General features: G+C 49.1%; 1 pseudogene; it reads right to left on the bottom strand.

The window, feature by feature from the left end:
• Window positions 1-485: 485 nt before the first annotated feature.
• On the bottom strand, window positions 486-9,347 carry LOC123105490 (putative wall-associated receptor kinase-like 16; annotated as a pseudogene).
• Window positions 9,348-17,486: the final 8,139 nt, after the last annotated feature.

Below are 17,486 nucleotides of genomic sequence, written 5' to 3'. Positions count from 1 at the left end.
ATGGATTTCTGTAGCCGATAATCATTCGTAAGATGAACGCGGAACTGATTTTTTTTCATGAAACCTGTCAGGATGTGAAAGCTTAAAAACATTTTCTTTTTTGAGTTTTTTTGTTTAGTTTCCAAAGCTTGAACTTCTCACAGGCTTCTCTTCATGAATACTGCGGATTTATGCATGTTCCCTGAGTAGCAGAGCAGTTGGTTTATCGGGTTACCCTGTATGTTTGGTGTCGCCTGAGATCGGATGGACTTGGATCTTTGGGACGGTTCTCGTCTTTCCAAAGTTGGTTCTACAACGCCAAGAAGATGCTCTGATAAAAAGCTTCTTCCCACCGAAAAAGGTTCAGTAAAGAACTCTGGTTCTCTTTTATTGGATAGGGTATAAGGCCGAATTTCGCTCGTAGTTCCATCGAAAAAAAAATCCACAAATTTGACCGTCTCAACAAATGTAGTAATTGTGAAACACCCAGAGGGTTCATGCTGGAACAGCTCTTGGTCATTCATCATTTGCACCGCTCCTGAAGCCATGCATATGTCTGCCTGCTCGCTTCTGAGCTGCTTCAGCTTTCCATTCAGCTTCTTCTGCACCCTAAAGTTGAGAAGAAACAAGGTGCTAGTACGATCAATGATACCTTATTCAGGACGAGAAGCAAAGAAGAACCAGTTTTGTACTTTCTCCGTCACATAATATAATTGGGAGATTGAGATCATAAGCAGCCCGTGCACACAAAACCTCAAATAGCACAACACCAAAGGAATATACATGGGATTTCTCTGTGAGTTTGCAAGAGCGGTAAAACTGAGGATCGACGTAATCCTTATATATTGTACGTGTGAGATTATGCGGCACCGAGACTTCACATGGAACCTTCGCAACCAATCTCTCATCCAGGAGAATGTTCGTCGTCGACACATAATTGGGGATGAAGGAACACTCGTGAAGGTAATGCAGGGCATGAGCAGCACCTATGCAAATCTCTAAACGCTGCCTCCAACTAAGAGGTGGCTCCTCGGTGTTGTTAGCGTAAAGGTTCTCACGCAGGGTGCCACGAGCCATGTAATCGTAGATCAGTATCATCTCGTTTTCCTCTTTGCAGTAACCGACCAATGGTACGAGATGATCGTGACGGAGCTTTGCCATCATCGCTATCTCTGTCTGGAAGTCACTTCCATCATAGTCAACACTGCCACGTTTGACAGCCACCTTGGTTGGACCCCCATAAATCACTCCATAGTAAACTCTACGATGTATACCCTGACCAAGAAGGTGTGAGTTATCAAAGTTTCTTGTCGCAGATTTCAACTCCCTAAGTGAGAAATGGCGGCACAAGCTGGGTGGCAAAGATTGTTGCGTGACTGAGCTAGAAGATTGCTGGTTGTTTAGAGCAGCTGGCTTGTTCCTCCACCCCCAAGGAAAAATAGTTGGTGTTTGTTTTCCTTGAACTTGAGTTTTCTTAAGTGCCCGAAGACATTCTGCCACGTCTGTCATCTCAGGGCGTCTATCCATCTCCATCCTCAAACATTGTCCTGCCAGCTCTGCAACCCCTTCAAGAACCTTCATGTTGTTCTGGCTTGAGATTTCAACATCGAACAGATCTCTCACCCTTCTCTTCCCTGTCGCAAGAGCTTGGGTGAAACATTCAACTATGCTGGTCCCCCCATTTCTTGTTGTTGCCTTTTTCTTTGTGATCAATTCAACCAGAACAATTCCGAAACTGTAAACATCACTCTTCTAGGTGAGATGCCCGCTGCGGGCAAACAAAGGGTCCGTGTAACCTATGCTCCCTATTACACGATCAGTGAAAAGGGTCGAGTCTGTGTTCACAAGTCTTGATATTCCAAAGTCGGATACTTTTGCATTGAAGTTGTCATCTAATAGTATATTGGCAGGCTTGATATCACCATGAATGACCTGAGTATACATTTGTGAATGCATGTAACACAGTGCCTCTGAACACTCCACCGCGATCCGCAGTCGTGTATCCAACGTGATGGGAATGCATTCATGATGAAGAACATCGCTGAGATTCCCTTTGGATATGTACTCACTGACAATCATTAGGGCATTTTCCTCGGCACAGTAGCCTATGAGCGTAACTACATTCTTGTGGTTGATTTCACAGTGGACTTTCAGCTCTTTGGCAAAATTTTCCTCTTCATTATGGATAAATCTCTTGACTGCAACTGTTCTTCCATCTTGGAGAACACCTTTGCAAACTTCTTCGAAGCCGCCTTTTCCAATGATAGTTTCATAGTTGCTGGTAATTCTTCTTATCTCATCCTCTGTGAAGGATTTTATGTTATGATTGCTATGTGATAACCACTTTGATCTGTCATCCCTTTGGATCATATCTGGTACCATACTTTCTCGAAGGTCCATCTTATATGAAAGAAAAGTAGCAAAGACTGCGTATACCAGTTAGCCTTGACTAGTACATGCTGGATGCATCAACTTGACCTGAAAAATAGTTGCCAAAAATGTGAAACTCAGATCTCAGATAACCAGAGTTATCAACAACATAGAAGTAATTTGCAGAATCAATGATTGGCAAGTGATTTGTGGTCATATAAGATGTCCACGTACTGACAAAAACATTGACGTGCGTATACAAAATAGTTTTTCATAAAAGATCTCCTCTGGCTGCCGAAGGGTAGGAAGTTGACCAAAGATGGGGTATGAGTCGATTTGAGCCCAACACGTAAATGAAAGAATAAGAGTGCTCGATTTTCGCCAATTTAATCATAGACCATGTTCTCTAGATGATGAAGAATAAATATTGTCTGGTTTAATTATAATAAACCTAGGTGAGTAGGTGTCTAGCGATTAGAGGCGTCGTGTTGTAATCACCAGGTGTCGCCCTTCTTAGGGCTTGTACAAACTCTTCTTTCATCTATGCAGTGAGACACTGTGCCTTTGCGTTTTCCTAGGTTGGTTCTTCAGTAATTTGCACAAAATTGTTTAATTTTGTTGGTGGACTTCATCAATGGAGGGAATTGCACCCACAAGGGAAGGGCGAGACTGTGGGTAGGAGATAGCAAAATTAATCATTATTGTTGAGTTCTGCCGTGGTAGTAACTGGAGCTTCAGGGTAGGCACTGGGTAATTCTGCATCCAGGTGCAAACCAAACGAAAAGCAGTCAAGTGCTTTCTGACAGGGAGAATGGATAACACTAGCAGGACAGGTGGAAACCAATTGATGCATAGAACCAAAGATCTGGAATGTCAAAATGCAAACCTGTGGAAAGCTACCCACTGAAGCAACTGATGGATAAGTCTGTGTACTAGGGTCCTTGTGGGGCTGCAGCACATGGTCCTTGTGGCAGTTAGGAGGATAAAGTCCTGGACCATCAAGGACTGGCTGTTAGGATAGAGTTCTGTTCTTGACCATCAAGGACTGTCAGTTAGCATCTTAGACTAGCATCTTAGACTAGCATCTTAGACTGGCATCTTAGCAGCATCTTAGCATATGCCTTGGCTGGCTAGCAGCCTATAAATATGTATCCCCAACCCCTCAGGTTGGCATGGCATTGTGTGAGAAATAAACCAACGAAAATTGTCCCAACTCTCCTAGTGTCATCCACAACTATCAATGCTCAGGCTGAAAGGTCTAACAAGTGGTATCAGAGCCTCGTTAACCTGCACCCTGAGCATTTCCTGTGAGCAGCCCAAGTCGGTAGCAGCAGCTGCTCCGTCTGCCTCTGGTTACCTTCCTCCCTCCGGACTGTCGAGCAGCAGCTCGTCTTCATCAGCCTCCTCTTCACGCAACAGTCCCCCTGCAGCGAGCCATGTCTGCAGGTCGCTCTCAGCACACGGCTATCTCGAGCATGCGGCGCCGGCAAGAGGCCGAGCGCGCCGTGGCAGAGGAGCGTGAGCGAGCGGCTGTAGCAGCGGCTGCTGCGGCGGCAAGAGTGTCGAGGCTGGCTGCAGCGGAGCTGGCAGCAGCCAGAGCGGAGGTAGAAGCAGCCAGGGCGGAGGTAGAAGCAGCAGCAGCAGCAGAAGCAGCCCGTGAGGCTACGGCGGATGCCAAGGCACTCCGCGGCAGCCCCGGCAGCTCCAGCAGCTCCGAGCCTGCGGACGACGGCGCCGACGCAGATCACGCCAAAGTGGCGCAGGAGCGGACGGCGCAGTGGGCAGCCGAGCACGCCCGCGCTCCAGGTGGAGGCGCGCACCGCGACGGCGGCTGCAACGACCAGGACCGCGGCCTCTACGAGGTCCGGACTGTGGTCAGGGATGTTGGTTCCAGTGTTGGGTGGCCTACCCTCACTAAAACCAACTACGTCGAGTGGGCCGGGATCATGAAGGTCAGGCTCCAGGTGCGGCGCATGTGGGAGGCAGTCCAGGACAGCAACGTCGACCACCTAGAGGATCGACGGGCGCTGGACGCCCTCATTGCCGCAGTCCCGCCCGAGATGCAGTTCTCGCTTTCCAACAAGCGGACTGCCAAGGAGGCTTGGGACGCCATCGCCGCAGCACGCATCGGCAGCGACCGTGCTCGCAAGTCCACCCTGCAGGCACTTCGTAAGGAGTGGGAGAACCTGGGCTTCAAGCCAGGTGAGGACGTTGATGACTTTGCTCTCCGTCTCAACACTCTGCTGCAGAAGATGGTGAAGTTTGGCGATGCCACCTACACCGAGGAGAGAGCTGTCAAGAAGCTTTTTCGGTGCATTCCCGAGAAGTACAAGCAGATGGCTCGCTCGATCGAGTCGTTGTTGGACCTCTCCACGATGACGATCGAGGAGGCGATAGGTCGACTCAAGGTCGTCGACACCGACGAGCCACAGCCCCCCTCGGGGCCCGTCACCACCGGCGGGAAGCTGCTCCTAACTCGGGAGTAGTGGGATCCCAGCCTTGGTGACAAGAAGAAGGGGGAGCCTTCCTCCTCGACGGGCGGCCGCAAGCGTGGCAAGCAGCGTAAGGCGCGAAGAGGCCCCCCGGGCAGGGCACAAGGACGTGCCGAAGGTGACGCCCGCGGAGGCGCCAAGGACGGTGCCGCTGGCAAGCCCAGGCCGGCACAAGACAACAGTTGCCACAACTGTGGCCGGTTTGGCCATTGGGCCAATGAGTGTCGGCAACCACGACAAGGCCAGGCTCACGTCGCACAGGCGAAGAAGGAGGAGACGGCTCTGTTCATGGCGCATGCGAGCATTGAGCTACCCTCGGCGACTCCAGTCGCAAAGGCTTTCATCCACCTCGATGAGCCAAAAGCACATGCTCTTCTCGGCAATGGCTCCGGGAAGGACAAGGCTACGGGGTGGTGCCTCGACACCGGCGCCACCCACCACATGACCGGTCGAAGGGAATTCTTCGCCGAGCTCGACTCCGATGCGCGAGGCTCCGTCAAGTTCGGGGATGCCTCCGCTGTGGAGATAAAGGGCGTCGGCTCCGTCATCTTCACCACCAAGATGGGAGAGCACCGGCTGCTCACCGGTGTCTACTACATCCCCGCGCTAAGGAATTCCATCATCAGCTTGGGACAGCTGGATGAGAACGGCTCACGCGTGCTGATTGAGCATGGGGTCCTACGCATCTGGGATCGCCAGCGTCGCCTTCTCGCCAAGGTGCCCAGAGGTGAAAATCGACTCTACGTCCTTGATGTGCAGGTGGCACAACCGGTCTGTCTCGCTGTCCGTCGAGACGACGAGGCGTGGCAGTGGCATGAGCGCTTTGGGCACCTTCACTTTGAGGCCCTGAAGCGTCTAAGTGCCAAGGAGATGGTGCGAGGCCTGCCATGCCTCGACCATGTGGAGCAGTTCTGCGACATCTGCGTACTGACAAAGCAGAGACGACTCCCCTTTCCCCAACAGGCGAGTTTTCGGGCTAAGGAGAAGCTGGAGCTCGTGCACGGAGACCTGTGCGGCCCGGTGACGCCAGCCACACCAGGAGGTCGACGCTACTTCCTGCTGCTCGTCGACGATCTCTCCCGCTACATGTGGGTGATGATCCTCGGCAGTAAGGGAGAAGCGGCGGACGCCATCAGGCGCGCGCAGGTTGGTGTGGAGGCGGAGAGCGGCCGCAAATTGCGCGTGTTGCGCACTGACAACGGCGGCGAGTTCACGACGGCTGAATTCGCGTCGTACTGCGCCGATGAGGGCATCCAGCGCCACTACTCCGCGTCGTACAGCCCGCAGCAAAACGGCGTCGTCGAGCGGCGCAACCAGACGGTTGTGGGGATGGCTCGGGCTCTCCTCAAGCAGAGAGGGATGCCGGCTGTCTTCTGGGGAGAGGCGGTGCTAACGGCCGTCTACATCCTCAACCGCTCTCCTACTAAGGCACTCGACGGCAGAACTCCGTACGAGGCCTGGCATGGGCGGAAGCCGGCGGTCTCTCATTTGCGGGTCTTTGGCTGCCTTGCGTTCGCCAAGGAGCTCGGCCACATCGGCAAGCTCGACGACAGGAGCACTCCGGGAGTCTTCATCGGCTACGCGGAGGGCTCAAAGGCCTACCGCATCCTCGACCCAAAGACACAACGTGTGCGCACAGCGCGAGACGTCATGTTCAACGAAGGGCGAGGGTGGCAATGGGACAAGGCGGTGGACGACGGCTCGACGCCGACGTATGACGACTTCATTGTCGAGTACGCTCACTTCAAGGAAGCTGGGGGAGCAAGCAGCTCCTCTTCACCGGGCACGTCTACCCCGGCCCCCAAAACTACATCGACTCCGGCGCCTGCTACACCGACGACACCACAACCAGCGACGCCGCATACTCCAGCCCCGGCGGTCGCCACTCCGGGCTCGTCTTCATCAGCACCAGCTCACGCAGAGCACAACCCGATGAAGTTCGCTTCCCCGCTCACTCACGACGAGGAGCGGGTCGACGCATGGTATGGAGGCGAACCGCTGCGGTACCGTACGATGGATAATGTGCTCGGCGACCAGCCGGTGCCAGGACTGGTGCCACGTGACCTGGAGGCGCAGCTACAGCTCGTGTGTGAAGACGGCGAACCACGGTCCTTTGCAGAGGCCGAGAGAGACGCGGCATGGCGCGCCGCGATGAAGTTGGAGATGGATGCGGTCGAGCAAAACCGCACCTGGGAGCTTGCTGATCTCCCTCGAGGTCACCGCGCAATCACCCTTAAGTGGGTGTTCAAGCTGAAGAGGGATGGAGCCGGCGCCATCATCAAGCACAAGGCTCGTTTGGTGGCCCGAGGCTTCTTGCAGCAGGAAGGAGTCGACTTCGACGACGCTTTCGCTCCCGTGGCACGGATGGAGTCCGTGCGACTTCTCCTTGCGCTGGCTGCCCAGGAGGGCTGGCGTGTCCACCACATGGACGTTAAGTCGGCATTCCTCAATGGCGACTTGAAGGAGGAAGTCTACGTGCATCAGCCATCGGGGTTTACGATTCCCGGCCAGGAGGGCAAGGTGCTCCGCCTGCGCAAGGCTCTCTATGGCCTGCGGCAGGCACCCAGGGCGTGGAACGCCAAGCTGGACTCCACGCTGAAGAAGATGGGTTTCGAGCAGAGCCCGCATGAGGCTGCCGTCTACCGACGGGGGAGTGGAGGAAATGCCCTGCTGGTGGGCGTCTACGTTGACGACCTGGTGATCACCGGCACCAAAGATGCAGAGGTGGCGGCGTTCAAGGAAGACATGAAGGCCACGTTCCAGATGAGTGACCTGGGGCTCCTCTCCTTCTATCTAGGGATTGAGGTGCACCAGGACCACTCCGGGATCGCGCTTCGACAGTCCGCCTACGCCAAACGCATCGTTGAGCTAGCTGGGCTCACCGACTGCCATCCAGCTCTCACTCCGATGGAGGAGAGGCTGAAACTAAGTCGCGACAGCACGACGGAGGAAGTGGATGCTACGCAGTACCGACGCCTTGTGGGGAGCCTTCGCTACCTCACTCACACACGGCCGGACTTGGCATTCTCCGTCGGCTATGTCAGTCGGTTCATGGAGCGACCAACGTCGGAACACCAGCAGGCAGTGAAGAGGATCGTCCGCTACATAGCAGGGACCCTCGACCACGGCCTCCATTACCCTAGGTGCCCTGGGGCGGCACACTTCGTCGGGTACAGCGACAGCGACCACGCCGGCGACATCGACACCAGCAAGAGCACGAGCGGGATCCTCCTCTTCCTCGGCAAGTGTCTCGTGAGCTGGCAATCAGTCAAGCAGCAGGTGGTGGCCCTGTCCAGCTGTGAGGCTGAGTACATAGCGGCCTCCACCGCCTGTACTCAGGCGCTCTGGCTTGCTCGACTGCTTGGTGATCTTCTCGTTCAAGACACCAGAACGGTGCAACTCCTGGTGGACAGCAAGTCCGCCCTGGCCCTGGCAAAGAACCCCGTGTTCCACGAACGGAGCAAGCACATCCGACTGAGGTATCACTTCATCCGCAACTGTGTGGAAGAAGGGAGCATCGAGGCGAGCTACATCAACACCAAGGATCAGCTCGCAGACCTGCTCACCAAGCCCCTTGGGAGGGTCAAGTTCCTCGAACTTTGCTCCAGGATTGGGATGATTCAACTCTCCCACAAGACGACGTACAAGACTTAGGGGGAGAATGATGGATAAGTCTGTGTACTAGGGTCCTTGTGGGGCTGCAGCACATGGTCCTTGTGGCAGTTAGGAGGATAAAGTCCTGGACCATCAAGGACTGGCTGTTAGGATAGAGTTCTGTTCTTGACCATCAAGGACTGTCAGTTAGCATCTTAGACTAGCATCTTAGACTAGCATCTTAGACTGGCATCTTAGCAGCATCTTAGCATATGCCTTGGCTGGCTAGCAGCCTATAAATATGTAACCCCAACCCCTCAGGTTGGCATGGCATTGTGTGAGAAATAAACCAACGAAAATTGTCCCAACTCTCCTAGTGTCATCCACAACTATCAATGCTCAGGCTGAAAGGTCTAACAGCAACTACAAAAATTCATTACGGTTTAAAGATGGTGACGGTTGAGCCCAGCATACCTCTTAGGAATCGATGCGGCAATACAGTTTATGAATCGTCTTTCTCATGGCTGGCAGGCTTGTTGTAGCACACATCGCCATGGATTGGATCTGGAAGGAGGAGCAGAACGAGTCGGCTCTCGTGAAGAGACCTGGTCTGTGAAGGTTGAGGGGCAGAAATGAGTCAGCTATCAATCATCAAAATGGAAAATGAAAACAGCCTTTCACGGGCATTAACTCCATGGTCTGACTCTGGCTGTCCATGTCGTGAACCAATGCTCCAACTTGGAACTTCCAAAACCAGTACCTTTGGAATAATATTTTTTCAAGAATGCCTGGAATTATTCTGACCACGGGTTTTAGATCGTGAATCTAGCTCCAGTGTAGATCCATTTTTGCCATGTCAGTAACGGAGAGATTTGAGGTTGTTCCAACTGAAAATTACCTGGCCGCCATGGGGGATCCTCCCCCTGCGCCTGCAGCGGGCCGTCTCCTCTCACCCGCCGTGCCCAGATGCTCACAGCCACGCCCGCCGTGGAAACTTATACAGACGCCGCGTATCCAACAGCCAAAAACCTTGTTTTCTTAACGCAGTACAGACGGTGCTCCCTCCCGTCCTTTTTACTCTGCATATTAAAATTGTATCAAGTCAAACTTTGTAAACTTTAACCAAATTTATATTAAAAAAAATTAACATCTACAATACCAAATATATATACTATGAATCTACATTTCATAATGAATCCAATAATGTTAATTTGACATTGTGAATATTCATACTTTTTTCTATAATTTTGATCAAAGTAGAGATGCTTTAACTTCAGACAAAACTTATATGCAGACTAAAAAGAACCAGAGGGAGTATATACTTGCATATATTCATCCTTACAAACATGCGCACACATATCATAGTTTTATGAGCACCTCTAAAAAACTGAGCCGGTATATCATCCTGAGATTTACAAAGTCACCGTAGGCGTCTTGTAGTCGACGGAAACGCCCCCTCCCACTGAACGCACATCGCCAGAAATTCTGAAATAAATGCGAGCACCAGGCCCTCGTAGTCGACAAGATTTGAACTCATGATGAGCTGGGGATACCACTGTCCTCCTAACCATCTAAGCACAGGTTGGTTCGCCTAAAAATGCCTTTTAGAGGACATCGAAAAGCGTATTTTTTCTTTAGACCCTAATAAACAAATGTTTGAATTTTAAGCATGGATAGATTGGTCTATAAAACATGATTTCGTGGACCTATGTGATGTGGAAACTAGGATTTTCACTTTGAAGTCACATAGGATGAAGGTTGGAGGATGTCCGCTTAAATTGGCATGCTCCTTCAGTGGCCGAAGTTGTGCCTGATATCTTTCGCAACAAAGGCTTTAAAGTTAGTAATTCATGAAAAAGGCAACATTTCTTCAACGCGGAGGGAGTAGCAGCAAATAATAGTTTCGGCCTATAAAATATAATCCACATTTGAAGAAGAAACTTGGATGGAGATGAAGGTATCATCAGTAATATCAGTTTGGAGATATACTTGAAAGGTTGCAGACCGCCTAACATGATATTTTTTTTATATGCGGATTCATGATTGTTCCTCATATATTTCATTGGTTTCTCCAACCGGCAAGCATTTGTAAGATGATTAGATGAATGGGACATATCATTTGCAGGTCTCTTGCCAAAGCTTTACACTTTTTTTTAGCGTTTTTTGGGACGCTAATCCCCGGCGAACGTTCGCTGGCACACATGGCACTTACGAACACGCGGGGCGGCATTTCTAGTGCTATGGATGGCGACCGTTTTCAGAAAAATCATGACAGTCTTTACTCTTCAGTGCAATATCTGTAGTGCCGTTATTTGGATGTGGATCGTGTGTTTCTGGGTGTTCGCAAGATATCATTACCTTTTTTTTTCCTTATTTTCGACTCAAAGCATAAACTTTTATCCTTCAAGGTTGTGAGATTTGCACATTGTTCCCTCGGCAGCAACAACAATAGCAGCATCAGCACTAGCACTTGGTTTTTAATGGGATCACCCTATCTATGTCACCTTGTGATGATGATTGGGGCATGATGACCCGGTCCGGCCGAAACCCTCCCCAAAACCCCGGCCCGCCCGAAATCCCGCTTTTGCCCACGCGCTTCCGTTACCTCGCCCCACGCGAAATCCCCTTTCTGCCCCCTCACTCCTCCCCCTTTTCCCCGTGAGCCCGTGACCGGCCCGGCCCCCTCCCCTCCCGCCCCTGCCCCTCGCCGCCGATCCGACGCTCCGCCGCCAAAATCTCGCCGGAGATGGCCGCCTCCTCGCCGCCGGAGCAGGATCCTCCGCGCGAGCCCCCGCCGCCCGAGGCGGAGGCCGCCGCGCCGCCGGCGAGGAGGACGCGCCCGCCGCGCGCGTGCAGCCGCCCCCTCGCGCCGTCCGCGCCCTACCCCACGCCCCCGCCGCGGCGGCCGGGCCCGGGCCGCCGGAGGAAGATCGCGGAGGAGGAGCCCGAGGAGCCGGAGCCGGACGCGCCGCAATGCCGCGTCGTGACGCCGCTCGTCGCGGAGCCCGCGGACCCCGGCGAGCTGCCGCGGTGGAGGCTGCGGGGCATGTGGGAGCTCGCCTCCGTCCTCAACTTCCTCCAGGTGAGCGCTCCCGATCGCGTTCCGCTGCCTGGGCCTTCTCCTCTAGGGTTTAGGGTTTAGCATTCGGAGTTTGACCCTCGGCGCGGTTGCTCTGCTCCGGCCTCCGGAGCTGCAGGTGTTCCGGCCATTGCTCAACATCGCGGTGGAGTTCACGGCGGAGGAGCTGGAGGACGCCCTCATAGTGCCCAATGGCACATTGGAAGGCTTGCATGTGCCGCTATTAAGGGTGAGCCTGATGTTGGGAAATGTTGCAACAACATCACACATTCTCCTCCATAGAACCAGTGTTCAAATAATAATTGATAAGCTTGTCAAATATTACAGGAGTACATAGCTTCTTAGTGTTTCTTATTTGCATTTTGCAGTCGATTCCTCCTGTAGCTCGAATGTCCATGGCAGACGGAAAATGGGTGACTGTGTTATGTAGAAAATTGAAGGACTGGTGGCATCTGGTATGTGATTTGTTCATTGTCAAGAACAATTTTGCAATAGGGGTAGTGCTGCATTTGGTTAATGAGCTAAAAATAAAGGCATGATCTTCAGGTTGCAGAAGACAATCTACCAATCGTTGCCTCACATGGGTGAGTTCTGTGCCCAAGCAATTCCTCACCTGAATCCCTTGCTACAATTGAATATTGGATGACTTATTGTTTTCCGTTTCTCAGAGCGGAAATTGAAACGTACAAGGAACTTGAGCCAGCGACTCGATTAATGATCCTGAAAGCAATATGTGACATACGTTGTGAGGTGTGTGCCCCTAATTTTCGTGTGGAACATTTGCAGTGATAGTGGTGAGCCTCACAGTGTTATGTTATCATATGAAACAAAACCCACATTCTAGGTTGTTTATCTAGCAGCTAATGGTAACATATGAATGTTGGTGCTTCGTCTGCATTTAATCTATGAAAGGTTACTTGTAGTCGGCCTCCTGCTAAATAGTCAGTAATATCTGTGGTCAATTACATAGGAATGTTCGTATATGTTATTAAAAGCTGCCTGATGTACTCGCAAAAGTCAGATTTAATAATGCATATGTTTGCAGCCTAGTGATAGGTCTGGGCATGCGACTTACAGTTATCTAAACATATGATCAGTGATTTGAGTATTGCTCTGCAATCTACATGTGCACCTGCTTGATGTATTCATTACTCAATTGCATATCGAGTCTGCTAATCTGCATAAGCGATTAGTGATTCTCTGAATGTTCACTAACCGCTGTTTAGAACAGTGGCATGAATTACCTGCTGTTTTACACATCTCTTTCTGGACATATTTCATCTCCACATGTTAAACTGTGAGTGGTAATGGATTTAATGACATATTTTTGATGTAATCCTGTGTGGATGAAATATGTGGTTCCTAGCAAGGCCCAGGAAGTGTTTTGTTGTATCTCCCACGTGTGTACAACACCTCTGTGAGCATGTAAATGCTCCCAATATCTTCATGTTTGTAATTGTTAAGAGATGTCTACAACTAGCTGCAAATGTCTGTCATCGTTAAGTTTTCTGGTCATGAGTGCTTCAAGATTGATAAATAATTGTTGACATATTAACTGATAGGATACAGTTATTTTGCAGCAAGAGGATGTTCGGATCTTCGTAGATAGTTGTCTAAAAAAGGGTTATCAGCTCCGTGATTTCTCTAAAGAACGAATTGGGGGAGATTCCCATGGAATCTCATACTGGTGGGCAAAAGACAACTTTTAATTCTGAAATGAATCTTAAGCACCTTGTTGTGACCAAGGTCAATTCTAATCAACCAATGCACTATAGGTATGATGAAGATCCGATTCTCGGGCATCGATTATATCGTGAAATTAGACAAGTGGAGTATGTGAAGGAGCAAACAAGAAAATCTAAACGAAAGGGGTTCTTAGGTGTTCCAGTTGTATCCTATCAGTGGGAGACTGTCGCGACAAACTTTGTTGAATTTGAAGCAGCAGCAGTAAGTTTAAACTTTCGAGTTAATCATATGCATTTTTTAGGTCCTCTGTTACTGAATGGAGTCCTGGAATTGTTCCTCTGAATGGAGTTGAATCAGACACACTTACACGCACACAGTAGCACCCACAAGGCAAATGCGCTTTCTGTGAGCATCATTTGACATCTTCTGTTGCTACTGATGCATGGTGCTGGCATGATTTTCTCTGAAAAGCATATTGAGCATGCATGGAAACAGGATCAATTAATTGGTCAATCTCTGTGCTTGTGTATCATTAGTAGCTTGGTGGCAACTATTCACACTTGGGCTTGCTTTTCTTAGATATTGCTGATTTTGATTCTTGTGTGACATATGTTCGCGACAAGATTAAATTAAAGGCAGATGTGATCAAGGGCCTTCCAGAACCAATTTAGATAACATCAACATGTACTCCAGTATTTAACTATTTGTTGGTGCATGTTGTGCAACATAACTGAGAGGGAGGGAGGATACGAGCATGTGCAAAAGTGTGCTCTGTCAGGTGTCCACCTTACAATGCCCTATGTAATATTCCGACATCTGCAACCATCTAATGCTGTGGGCAGAGATAACCAAGGTCCCCAAGTACATCAAAGGTTACTGACTTTAGTGAGAGACGCACTGGAAGAGCTTACCCAAATAAAAATGCGAACTTTTGGCATCAAATGGCATAAAATATTCTTGTGAAGTAGTTTTAGATCTCTTACTCTTACGAAAATTCTATGGAAGTTCACTGATATTAGTTATTTTCTTTCAATCTTATATGTAGGAAAAACTCTTTTCAAGTAGTAACAGGACAGAGGTCTCACTTGGAAAGAAGTTGAAGCTCAATTATCTCCCAGAGATGGAAAAGACTCACAAGGTATTCAACTGCTCCTCTAAAGGAGTTCAAATTATCTGCCTAGAGTACAATAACTGCCTATTTAACATGTGAGAAATCCTCTTGCAGAAGAAGGAGAAGCTGCTAAAAAAGCAACAAAGAGAAGCCCTTCTCCTTAATAGCTACTTGACATTTGATAGATTCACCTCTGGCCGCTCCCATCGTGAAAGAAAGCGTGTCACCTATACTTTCGGTAAGCTTAAGACTAAAGTTGACACTGCTATTAATTAGTTGTCCTAATATGGTAGCATTTCCTCCATTACGTGTTTACCGGCTGTTATAGTTTCTTGTTCATTTAGCCAACCCTTCACATTAGATGTTTCATTGGCATTTCATGCTTTAGCATCACCGTAATGATCGAGAAGATGGAAGGGCTGCACAGCTTTCTTTGGTAGAGAAGAGATCAGGGATGAGAATGACCTTCTTTTGTTTATTGATTCTTGCCTATCTTCAAATGGCATGTGGCAGTACATTGGATGGGTAGAGTACCTTAACAACCATAAACTAATCGTAGCCTATCAAACAGAAACTAATTGCTAACTTCCTAGCAATAGGATTCTTATCTTTATTTTGGTTGAGCGCGGCCTGAATTAGGGCTAGCTTCTATAAAGGCTTTCATCCACACCTTCATATGAGAAATACTGTGCACATAAGTGTCATGTCAATAATGTCTGAACCTGCTAAGCTTAGTTACATAGTTGCAAATCTGTTGTCTCGCTAGTTTATTATGCGCAGAAGAATAGTTAAGTTGGGATGCACTTTCTGTAGCTGATTAGCTGTTCTTACTGATATGCTTTAAGAAAGGCATCTGTAATGTCTCAGCACTTATGAATAATAAATGTCAGCAAGCTATTCCCAGTAACTTGTATAAACCCCTCTACTGAAGTTATGATACCACTGCAATTGTACATAAAAATCTTTTAGACTAAATAATATTTCCATGCCATTTTTTGCATTGGATAGTTCATAGTTCCCATTGGAACAAGATCAAAGGTATATACAGATTTACTGTTCTCCTAACGAGAAACTCTTTCCTTACCATGCAGATGATTATGACCGTTCAATAAATGAGGCCCTAAAAGCAATAAAGTAGGTGAATCATCTACGCTCCATAGTTCCATTAAAGGATATTTTATAAACAACGAAACTCATGACACAAGTTTCTGTACTCTTATATTGACAGGAAAAGTGAGAACCCTGTTCATGTGGTTGCCACTACCAACAGAGGAGTACTTGTCCCAACACGAGAGGCATCAAGTAATGGTACGTTAGCTGGACCCTCACCTGTATGTAATGGACGGCGTGGAGAATCTCCACTGAAGTCATATAGCTACCAAGGGAGTGGTGGTGAGGAAAAGGCTGAGACCCTTGATCGTAGGTAACTCCTTTAACTCTTGATGTTGAGCTGATCCTTTGCCAAAGCTTATATCAGCATATAAACATGCATTGTTCAAATTATAGGTCTCGTCAAAGAAAAAGATCTCAAAGATACACAACAGACTTTGTTGAGAATGTCTCGGACATCGACACGAACTTTGACAGTGATGGCGATATCATGGGTGAAGCTGTCTATGACGAGGAGTATCTTAGAAGTCGAAAACAACCCAAGGCAAGTACTTCAGAGTACGATGGAGAGTTTCGATCAGAAGACCAAGCGGAGTATTCTTTGAGCAGTGAAGATGAAGAGGGGATTCAACGGTCCAAAAGGTTGCCAAGCCGCAGCCCTCAAGGGACCAGGCTGAAATCCATGGATGTAATCCAAACAGGCATCAAGCGAAATAAGCGTTCTGCCCGGCCCCATATGAACCATCAGCGATGCTCTGGTAAAGATTCCGGATTGGGAAAGCCAGGTGAATTGAACACATCTGATCCAGATGCCGGCTCTGGTGCACTAGACAGTGCAAATACCTCAATAAAAAGTCAAGAGCAGCGCCTGCTTCACATAGTGAAGATGCACGCTCCTGGCAGGGAAGAGAGCAAAGTTGGTGGGAGAAGATTCCTCCATCTTAATTTGATTGCACCTGCTGGTGGTTTTGACGGTGCGCCAGTGCGATCTTGACAGCAGAAGACGACCACGGCGCACAAATAACAGTCAATAAACATGTTCTACAGCACATTCAGGTGCCCAGAGCTTTTTCTTCTGGTGGAATTGCAGACAAAATCAGGGATGGAGGAGCGTCCATGAGCTGGTGATGCGTCCCTCAACCGCGCCATCAAGCGGAGTACTGCTGGAAGACAGGAGCTGATGAGGAGATGGTCCCTGTGTGCAGCGGCTGGATTTCTCGAACCTTTCTGTATGATACTCGGACGCCGCCGGTGGCGTCCATTGATGCGCCGGTCCGGTCCATTTTTCTGTCTGGCAGCGTGTGTGGCTCCCCTCCACGATGTAGTCATGTACGTGCTCTTTTATTTGGAGATCATGTACTCTAGTCTTATAGGACCGGCATTGTGTATGTCGCTTTTAGGTGAGGAGGCGGCCTACACTGCTGGTGCATGCGGCAATTCTTCTTTTGAACTGCTGGCGCCGCCTGGAAGCTGGAAACTTCTTTTTTTGAGGGATGGAAGCTGGAAACTTGTTCGTAGTAACTGAAAATTGCTTCGGTACGTCCCGTCCTGCGTGAAATGTGCATCCGTGGCCCGTCGTACTTTGTTTCCAAAAAATGGTGTGGTTTTCAATTGCTACCAAGCTCGGTGTCGCTGGCACGTGAGAATAATTTAGTAATGTCACATCTAAGCTCATGTCCACTCTGCTTGTGGTCTATTTTTTTGCTTTATTTTTTTCTTGTTGCTGCATTATATATTTCTAGAAGCTTAGATGTGACATTCTTAAAAAACATCTAGATATAAATTAGACAAACTGATAATTTAATGTGGTGGAGCATACCGAGGCCAGCGAAAAGTACAGCGCAATCGCGCCAGCATTACTATCGCGTGGCACATGAGTTACATGTATTCTTTTCTAACTTTGAGATCGATCATATTTCCAAACATGCATTTCAATTTGTTGTGTGCGGCTTGTGCAGATTCTTCCATGACCGTAAATTAAAAGGTGACCGATTGCTGTAAAAATTGCTACTCCCCACCAAATCAAAGTGAGGCTGTAAAGAAAGAGTAGAGACAGCAGACCTAT

This window comes from Triticum aestivum, chromosome 5A (genome assembly GCF_018294505.1).
Source record: "Triticum aestivum cultivar Chinese Spring chromosome 5A, IWGSC CS RefSeq v2.1, whole genome shotgun sequence".
NCBI lineage: Eukaryota > Viridiplantae > Streptophyta > Magnoliopsida > Poales > Poaceae > Triticum > Triticum aestivum.
Note: the sequence above shows the minus strand (reverse complement) of the source record. Positions and strands in the feature narration are given on the sequence as shown.